This window comes from Hylobates moloch, unplaced genomic scaffold, assembly GCF_009828535.3.
Source record: "Hylobates moloch isolate HMO894 unplaced genomic scaffold, HMol_V3 SCAFFOLD_2020, whole genome shotgun sequence".
Taxonomy (NCBI): Eukaryota; Metazoa; Chordata; class Mammalia; order Primates; family Hylobatidae; genus Hylobates; species Hylobates moloch.
Genome location: NW_026654295.1, coordinates 1 through 7,791, shown reverse-complemented (window position 1 = coordinate 7,791; position 7,791 = coordinate 1). Strand labels below are relative to the sequence as shown.

The window sequence follows — 7,791 nt, the reverse complement described above, 5'->3', positions numbered from 1 at the left end:
CCTTAGCCCTCACATTTTAAAAATATTTTTATTAATAGTACCAGTCCTTCTTTGCATTAGGAGAAACATCACATAAAACATTTTTATTTTTAAAATTTGTGTGCATCACTAAGCTGGAAATAAAAGTTCCTTATTCCAGGCTAAATTCCCTCATCTGTAGTCAGATGCGTTATCCATTGCACCACTGGCCTGTGCCCTCCCTAATCCTCTTTGTTTTACATCACTGTAAAAGTTACACAGACATCTTCATATCAAGGTGAAATTCTAAGTAATACTGTTAATATAACCTAGACAAATCAGGTAGTTAATTGGAATTTGATGAAAACATTTAAGGCTTTTTTAGACTCACAAAAGCCACTGATCTTTAATTATAAACGTATACCAAGATGTGTCTGAAGAATAAATCCCCCCTTATTGACACATGGTTTTTCTGTTTCTTGGCATTCTGTCCCAGTAATGAGCATCCTGACCCTTGCTTTGTCTGTCTCTGTTGGGAATCACAGGTTGCATCCAGTCTGACCCAGATTTGCTCTGTAAGGCATTGTGGGGGCCGGAGTGGAAGGCTCTAAGAGGGGGGCAGATGCCTTTTCTAAAATGCCTTTCATTCTTATTAGAGCATAAAAATTTGTTACATTTTTCTCTACTACCAGTGCAATTTTAAAGCATCTATCAAATCTCTATACGTGCTTCATGTTAGATTTCTGGTTATATGTTTTTTTTAGAATAGTCTTGATTTCAAATAATTTCAAATCTAAAGCTCAATTTCAATCTAAAATGTAGGTATTTTCTTATAGAGAATGGAAATGTTATATTTTTTCATTGCATGCACCCAGCACATGCGTTGTAGTCTTGAATTTCCATAATGCCCCTGTGAGGTGGATGTGAGCTCAGCGTTACAGACAAGACGACAGCCTCTGACCCTCCTTACATCCTCGTAGTTTTTGTCAGTCAGTTCATGGAAATCACAGTGATTTCAAGGTGTGGTAAGACAGGATGTGTACCCAGGCCCACCTGACTCCAGAGGCCACTCTCAATATTTCATAGCACATTGCTTCTCAGGAAACAGGTCATTGGGGAAATGCAGATGGGTTTGTGACTTACATTTATATTTTATTGTATGTTTAAATTATTTTGCATCTGGATATCATCACAGAAGTGTTATTGAAGGCAACAATTGCAAATATATGTGCAGTGCTTTGCACTTACACAAAGATACACAAAGATTGCGTTTTTCACTATTTAAAGCAATTTTCAGATGAAATACAAAGTTTTCTGGGTCTCTTTGGCTAGTCAAGTACCTAGAATCTCTGAACAGTGATTATTTAGGACTCTTCCTTTACCATTTAATTGCAGGCTCTCCTAATCTCTGTCAGCCCTTCGCCTTTATGACCTTGCCTTATCTACCAGAACACAGATCACTCTTACTAAAGGTAGCCTTGTGTTACCTGTCAGCCCTTCACCTTTATAACCAGAACACAGATCCCTCTTACTAAAGGTAGCCTTGTGTTACCTCTGTCAGCCCTTCACCTTTATGACCAGAACACAGATCCCTCTTACTAAAGGTAGCCTTGTGTTACAGGCCCTAGCAGGGAATGTTTTCAGGTTTGGGATCCCTCTAATCAAAACTGTCACAAAGATGTCATTGGCACAAACACGTTATTTGTCATCACTTTCTAAGCAGCCCTGGAACTGGACTCTGGCCACAGAGATCCCTTAGGAGACATGAGTCCTTACCATTGCCAATTGCCTGTTCTGTGGGTGATCCTAATTGTTGAATGCAGATCAATTAACTTATGACATGTGATAGTAAACATCTATCCAAACTTAGGAGGATATAAGAAGCTAGTAAAAGAGGTGGGTTCCAATTAATTAAAAACAAGTTGTGTAATGTTAAAAGTTTTAATACTTTGGTAATAGTCTGTGCAACATAAAATAGCTATTAAGCTTTCAGTCTGATCAAATGAACAGTTGTCTACTAGGGATAATTTGATCCTAGTATATTCACTTGGAGGACAAAATTAAATTAGTTCATGATTGCTTTATTGCCTAGCAAGATCTGATGTGTAAAATGTTTCTCAAATAATTTTGTCTGTAGTGTTTCTGACACAAGGGCTGCGGAGGAAGCATGTGATAGCACTTACTCATAGATTATATATATGAAGTAAAAACACATAGCCAGAACCTTTTTCTGAATATAGTTGCTCAGTTAATTTTTTCTTCTGCATAAGAAATCATCTCGAATGTTCTTACGTGATATGTAAGGTGGAGAAGATGGAAGATAAACATATAACCCATTGGATTCTCTTTTCCAATATCTAGATTAGATCCTGTGCTGAAAGAGAAACAAAGAAAAAAGATGACATTCCAGAAGAAGACAAAGGAAACGTAAAATAATGTGAAATAAATTAGGTGTATGTATTCTTTTCCTTTCAGACCTACAGATTTGACAGTGAAGTGCTTCTCAAAGTGCTTTCAAAATAAATTACCTAATTAGCTGGGGATGGTGGGGCATGCCTATAGGCCCAGCTACTCGGGAGGCTGAGACAGGAGGATTGAGCCCAGGAGTTCAAGGCTGCAGTGAGCTCTGATCACCACCGCATTCCAGCCTGGGTGGCAGAGCAAGACCCTGTCTGAAAAAATAAAACTGATTGACAAGAAGATACCACACAATGTGGCCTCTAGGATAGAGCACTGAGTTAAATGCTTTTCTTTTCTTGAGGCTTCAGTTTTCCTAATCATCCTATCAGCTCTCAAAGCTAGTCACTCGGGTTATTCAATCTCTCTATTCATTCATAGAATGGGTGTGTTGACAGTCAAAGGGTTAGTGCTATGGCCAGGACACAGGGGACTCCAGCCAGCATGCCCTACTAGAAGTGGGACCTTGTGCTACCCAGCCAATGAGTGGCCCTCCTCAGGAGAGGTCACGAAGGTCATCTTTGTTGAAAAGCTCCAGCTTATTAAAAAAAAAAAATACAATTAGACCTTTTTTTTTTCTCCCCTAAGACGGAGTCTTGCTCTGTCCCCCAGACTGGAGTGCAGTGGCATGATCTCGGCTCATCGCAACCTCTGCCTCCCAGGTTCATGTGATTCTCCTGCCTCAGCCTCCCAAGTAGCTGGGACTACAGGTGCACGCCACTATGCTCGGCTAATTTTTGTATTTTTGGTAGAGATGGGGTTTCACCATGTTGGCCAGGCTGTTCTCGAACTCCTGACCTCAAGTGATGCACCTGTCTTGGCCTCCCAAAGTGCTGGGATTGCAGGCATGAGCCACTGCGCCTGGCCTACAATTAATTTTTTTTCACTTATTAAAAAAGTCTAACAGTATTTATAAATTTAATAGTAAATATGTATAATAAGAGTTTGAGGTATTTTTCAATGAAAACGTTTTCTTTGCAGAAAGAAATTTCAGAGCTTCCAAGACCACAAACTTAAAATAAGTAAAGAGGACAGTAAAATTCTTAAAAAGGCTCGGAAAGATGGATTTTTGCATGAGATGCTTCTGGACAGGTAGCTATTTACTTATTTCCACTATTTTCAGTAGCCAATAGAAATGGCTTGTAGAAAACCTACATTCTCTTAAATTACTGTAGTTTTCACATTTTTATCTTTGTTTCTAATTTATGAGTGTGGCAATATTACCTAGAGAGGACATCATAAGTTTGGGAAAAGACTGTCAAAGAAAGAATATCTAAAAAATATAACCGATTCTAACCAAGTATATACTTTAAGAAATTCAGGTTTGACTGTGTCTACTCCATAAATTTCTCATTATCTTTTTATAACTATTAGAACCAGAATTAGAAAGAGGCAGTTTGACTAATATAAAAATTATGTGGATTCTGTTATAGTAGTTCAAGTTCCTTAAAATAAGAATAGAGCAACTAAAAAACTAAGTATAAAAGCTAAACAAGTGAAATTGAAGCAGTTGTATTGTAAGATTTGGAAGAGTGCAGGATGTTTATCATAGCACATTATTAATATTTGTTACTCTTCCTAGGTAGATAAGTAATGTCCTAGATTTACGACATAGAAAAACAGGTAGAGGCGTTTAGCTGTGGGTGTACAAGTACAAATCAATTAAGTGCCAGATTTTGATAATCACCAGCCGCTCATTCAGGTCTTATGTTGCAAAGTTACTCTTACCCTTTTTTTTTTTTACATTACTTGATAAAGGCAATGTTTAAAATTACATATTTCCTGTTAACTAGCTGGTAGAGTTCATACCTAAAGTCAGTAAATAATGTTAAGAATTTTTTCCAGCTGAGCAAATGAATATGTATCCAGTTGTTAGAAATCAAGAAAAGGATATAAAATATAATCAGGATGTGGACTCTAAAACAGAATAAGCTCTATGTCCTGTAACTTTTATCACTTGTAATACAGCATTCTCACCCTGTTAAATGGAAATTTAGTGCACCCTTAAATTCTGGAATAATTAAAATTGCTATTTGGATTGAACAAGCCCTTAGGCAACATTTATTGAATATTAGGAAATAACTTTTATAAGATTAGAATCCATTTTTTATAGAAACCAAATTTAAAAGTATACATATTTTAATATAAGTGTTGTAATAACCAAAATTGAACAAGTTTTAAAGCTTTTTATATTTAGTAGCAGTTGAATACATATGGCATGTTTTACATAGATTAATTTTATTATTTTTCTTTGTTTAAACAGGAGAGCCAAATTGAAAGCTGACAGATACTGCAAGTGACTGGGATTTTTGTTTCTGCCTTATCTTTTTGTGTTTTTTTCTGAATAAAATATTCAGAGGAAATGCTTTTACAGAGTTCTCAAGTTGTTGTGAAATGATTGTTTAGATAGTAGCTAGTTTAATAGGATTAAACAAGTTTAATCAGGATTCTTCATGGATGTACTTTTTAGCTAACTACAGTTTTTCACATGGAAATGAAACTTACAGTACACACTTAACGTACCACAGAATTTTTTTCTGGATTTCCTGTCCTGAAGCATGAAGTGTACTAGAAACCAGTTCTTCCTGCGCTACTTGTGGAGTCTTGTCTTACTGGATCATAATCTTACTTTACTTTATATGATAGATGCTTAATCAGTGCCTTTAATAGGAAGTTAGAAACTCCCAATCCAATCAACAAGGCTTTGGTTCTACCCCCTAAGTACTACCCAGATCACAGACAATCCAAATATCAGAACTAGGGGCTGGGCAGAGAGGACAAATCATCTATTAGGGAGTGGGACAGAAAGTGGAAGCATGACAAAGGAGCAAGTAGGCTCAGAACAGAGAGGAGAGTAGTACTGGGGAAGCTCTCTGCTGAGGACAGGTTAGCCACAGTGGATAGGTATGTGACACCTTTGTCTTCATGGGCTGGAATGAAGCTGATAAGAGAAAAGGAACAGCTCCAGTCTTCAGGTCCCAGTGTGAGTGACGCAGAAGACGGGTGATTTCTGCATTTCCCTACTGAGATACAGGGTTCATCTCACTGGGGAGTGTCAGACAGTGGGTGCAGGACAGTGGGTACAGCACACCGAGCATGAGCCAAAGCAGGGCAAGGTATCGCCTCACCCAGGAAGCACAAGGGGTCAGGGAATTCCCTTTCCTAGTCAAAGAAAGGGGTGACAGATGGCACCGGGAAAATTGGGTCACTCCCACCCTAATACTGCACTTTTCCAACAGTCTTAGCAAATGGCACGCCAGGAGATTATATCCCACGCCTGGCTCAGAGGGTCCTATGCTCAAGGAGCCTCGCTCATTGCTAGCACAGCAGTCTGAGATCAAACTGCAAGGCAGCAGCAAGACTAGGGGAGGGGCGCCCACCATTGCTGAGGCTTCAGTAGGTAAACAAAGCAGCCAGGAAGCTCGAACTTGGTGGAGCCCACTGCAGCTCAAGGTGGCCTGCCTGCCTCTGTACTGTAGACTCCACCTCTGGGGGCAGGGCATAGCCAAACAAAAGGCAGCAGAAAACTCTGCAGACTTAAATGTCCCTGTCTGACAGCTTTGAAGAGAGTAGTGGTTCTCCCAGAACGCAGCTGGAGATCTGAGAACAGACAGACTGCCTCAAGTGGGTCCCTGACCACCCCCCGAGTAGCCTAACTGGGAGGCACCCCCCAGTAGGGGAAGGCTGACACCTCACATGGCCGGGTACTCCTCTGAGACGAAACTTCCAGAGGAACGATCAGGCAGCAACATTTGATGTTCACCAGTATCTGCTGTTGTGCAGCCTCCACTGCTGATACCAGGCAAACGGTCTGGAGTGGACCTCCAGCAAACTCCAACAGACCTGCAGCTGAGGGTCCTGACTGTTCGAAGGAAAACAAACAGGACATTCACATCAAAACTCCATCTGTACGTCACCATCATCAAAGACCAAAGGTAGATAAAACCACAAAGATGGGGAAAAAAACCGAGCAGAAAAACTGGAAACTAAAAATCAGAGCACCTCTCCTCCTCAAAAGGAACACAGCTCTTCACCAGCAACAGAACAAAGCTGGATGGAGAATGACTTGGACGAGTTGAGAGAAGGCTTCAGACGATCGAACTACTCTGAGCAACAGGAGGAAATTCGAACCAATGGCAAAGAAGTTAAAAGCTTTGAAAAAAAAATAGATGAATGGATAACTAGAATAACCAATGCAGAGAAGTCCTTAAAGGACCTGATGGAACTGAAAACCATGGCACGAGAACTACATGACGAATGCACAAGCCTCAGTAGCTGATGCGATCAACTGGAAGAAAGGGTATCACTGATGGAAGATCAAATGAATGAAATGAAGCAAGAAGAGAAGTTTAGAGAAAAAAGAATAAAAAGAAACAAAGCCTCCAAGAAATATGGGACTGTGAAAAGACCAAATCTATGTCTGATTGGTGTACCTGAAAGTGACAGGGAGAATGGAACCAAGTTGGAAAACACTGTGCAGGGTATTATCCAGGAGAACTTCCCCAATCTAGCAAGGCAGGCCAATATTTAAATTCAGGAAATACAGAGAATGCCACAAAGATACACCTCGAGAAGAGCAACTCCAAGACACATAATTGTCAGATTGACCAAAGTTGAAATGAAGGAAAAAATGTTAAGGCAAGGCAGCCAGAGAGAAAGGTCGGGTTACTCACAAAGGGAAGCCCATCAGACTAACAGCTGATCTCTCAGCAGAAACTCTACAAGCCAGAAGAGAGTGGGGGCCAATATTCAACATTCTTAAAGAAAAGAATTTTCAACCCAGAATTTCATATTCAGCCAAACTAAGCTTCATAAGTGAAGGAGAAATAAAATCTACAGACAAGCAAATGCTGAGAAATTTTGTCACCAGCAGGCCTGTCCTAACAGAGCTCCTGAAGTAAGCACTAAAGATGGAAAGGAAAAACTGGTACAAGCCCCTACAAAAACATGCCAAATTGTAAAGGCCATCAAGGCTAGGAAGAAACTACATCAACTAATGAGCAAAATAACCAGCTAACATCATGACAGGATCAGATTCACACATAACAATATTAACCTTAAATGTAAATGGGCTAAATGTTCCAATTAAAAGACAGACTGGCAAATTGGATAAAGAGTCAAAACCCATCAGTGTGCTATATTCAGGAAACCCATCTCACATGCAGAGACATGCATAGGCTCAAAATAAAGGGATGGAGGAAGATCTACCAAGCAAATGAAAAAAAAAGGCATGGGTTGCAATCCTAGTCTCTGATAAGACAGACTTTAAGCCAACAAAGATCAAAAGAGACAAAGAAGGCCATTACATAATGGTAAAGGGATCAATTCAACAAGAAGAGCTAACTTATCCTAAATATATATGCACCCAATACAGGA

The 7,791-nt window shown here is 39.6% G+C and overlaps 1 long non-coding RNA gene across 2 annotated transcripts; it reads left to right on the top strand.

Annotated features, from left to right (window-relative positions):
* Nucleotides 1–1,441: 1,441 nt before the first annotated feature.
* On the top strand, nt 1,442–4,786 carry LOC116464871 (uncharacterized). Of its 2 annotated transcripts, none has more exons than XR_004247040.2 (3): nt 1,442–2,411; nt 3,397–3,507; nt 4,679–4,786. It is a non-coding gene; the product is annotated as an uncharacterized LOC116464871 (long non-coding RNA). The 2 variants fall into 2 exon arrangements; XR_009212310.1 differs by lacking the exon at nt 1,442–2,411 and adding an exon at nt 2,431–2,768.
* Nucleotides 4,787–7,791: the final 3,005 nt, after the last annotated feature.